This window comes from Corylus avellana, chromosome ca10, assembly GCF_901000735.1.
Source record: "Corylus avellana chromosome ca10, CavTom2PMs-1.0".
NCBI classification, from domain to species: domain Eukaryota; kingdom Viridiplantae; phylum Streptophyta; class Magnoliopsida; order Fagales; family Betulaceae; genus Corylus; species Corylus avellana.
Genome location: NC_081550.1, coordinates 7,945,300 through 7,947,939, shown reverse-complemented (window position 1 = coordinate 7,947,939; position 2,640 = coordinate 7,945,300).

Below are 2,640 nucleotides of genomic sequence, written 5' to 3'. Positions count from 1 at the left end.
AACTCAACTCCCTGACTCCGTTAGTTCCAAATTAACGTCTGTTATCACAAGAATTTAAATTATGGGTTTTTAATTTTAATTGAAAAAGTTCAAAGTTTCAGATATAATTTGAAATCACTTTTTTAAAAATTTGAGAGATATTTTATTTATTGTTTACATGCATAAATATTTATTGAAAAATGAAATTTGATTGATATTTCTCTTAAAAATGATGTATCAATAAAAAGTGATAAATGTAAAATTTATCTTTATAATTGGCTTAAATTACAAATCGTTTGTTACGATATAAAAAATAATTAAGAGATTTTCGAGGTAAGTTAAAATAATAATTTAGTCTCTGTAATTAAATTAAAAGTGATATTTATTATCATTTTATTAGTGATAACAAGGCACAACAACAGAATTCGTGTACTTTGATAAAATTTGTAATTTAAGTCAATTATAAAAATTAATTTTATATTAATCCCACAATAAAAATAAATTATTAAATTAGCACATGTAGATAAGTGTATTTATATGTATTAAGATTTAAATTAAGTATATACTTAATTCAAATGATAAAATTTTAATAATAATTATTATGAATTAACAAAAAAAAAAAAAAAAAAAAGATGAATTAAGCATTTGTGAACAAGTTCAAAGACATTAAAAATAACTTAAATAAGTTTAAATATATTATCTAATTCAATTATGAGCTGGAACTCAAATGATGTACAAAACAAGATTCCTGGATTCGCGCAGTCACGAACAGTCCCGATGGCCGCTTAAAGTCCATTCCGCGGCCAAAGGCGTTACCATTTGTCGTCTTAAAACAATTACTTTATTATTGTTTATCTTTGGGTGGAAAACAACTCAACTTTGTCCCAAAAGAAATGTTTTAAATTATCATTTGTCGTGTCAATTTGGGTCGGCGGCTCTTAAACAAATTTACTTTTTCTTTATCTTTGGGTGGTGGAAAACAGCTCAACTTTAATCCAAAAGAAATGTTTTTAAATTAGCGTGACAGCTCAACTTTATGTTATTTTTCATTTTTTCGTAAAAAATATTTATGTTATGTTTTTTCTTTTTCTTTTTTTTTTGTCGTTTACGACCAAAAAAAAAAAAAAATTCATTTTGCTTAAATCGCTCCGTAACTAAGAGGATTCTAATAAACTCTCTATTTTTTAGTTAAAATTTGACTAAAAATTCATTTTTTTTCTAGTTTAACTAGTAAAACATAATAAATTCTCTAAATTTTACTCTATTATATTTAAATATAATTTTTATTCTATCTTAAAGAAAGCAGATAAACTCAACTTCATTCTCATTGTATATATAGGTAAAGAGTTACAATTATAATTAAGTTTGACAAATTCAAACTGGATACAAACTAGGAGAACTAATACAATACAAACAAGCAAAATAAATACAACTAGAACACTAAAAGGGAACAGATGAAAACAAGGGAAAAATATAATTTAGGCCCCCAAACTACCAGTCATTTTCAATTTACCCCCTCAATGTTTAAAATATAATAAAGTAGGCCCCAAACTACCATCCAGTTTCAATTTGGTCACTCTGTTAGTCATTACCGTCAAATAGGATAAAAAATTTGAGTAATGCTAGGGACCATCTTTTTATCTTCCTAAAGTTGATGTGTCTTTTAAAATCATCATTGGATCAAAATTCAAGTATGATTCATCTAAAATTTAATTGTGATTTTAAAAGCCACATCAATTTTAAGAGAATAAAAAGATAGTCCATAGCATTACTCGAAAAATTCAATACAACGTCATTTTGGCAAGATTAAGTTACTAAAATGCCATTTTGGAATAAAATATCAATTTAAAAAAGGCCCCCAAAAACGACGTCGTTTGGCAAACCCTAAAACAAATTAAATAAAAGTTAATTAATTAAAAAAAGGGGCTGTGGGGTGGCCGCCCAGCCACCTCCATGGGGTGGCCGGCGGGCCACCCCATAGGCCATGGGGGTGACAAGTGAGCCACCCCTAGGCCTATGGGGTGGTCGGCCCCCCAAAACGACGTCGTTTGACAAACCTTAGAAAAAAAAAAATTTTAATTAAATAAAAATAATAAAAATAATCAATTAAAAAAGGGGTTGTGGGGTGGCCACCCAGCCATCTCCATGGCTGGGGGTGGCTCGCCGGCCACCCACAATCTCACATCTGAGTTGATTTAAGATCTCGTCACTTTGAGTGGGTTCTTGCTATGTAGTTGATTTTGCTACAGATTTTATTGATTTGATCAATGAATGCCTCTGTTTAGGAAATCTCTATTTAGTTGTCTGGCTCTGTTTGAGTTTCGGTGGCCATGGATTTGGTCATTAGACAATCACTTGCTGGGTTGTCTTTGAGTTTCGGTGGCCGTGGATTTTCAGTAGGTGTTTGTTTCTTGATGAAGTTTTGTTTTTGTTGGGTTGAGAAATATTTAATTAAAGTTGAGACCTTGATGTTTTGTGTTTGTAAATTAGCGTGACAGCTCAACTTTATGTTATTTTTCGTAAAACAAATTTATGTTTTTTATTTTTTATTTTTTATTTTTTTGTCGTTTGTAAAATCAACATCATTTTCTTAAAATATATATATATATTGCTTAAATCGCTCTGTAAATAAAGAGGATTCTAAAAGAAGTTTTAGAGCAT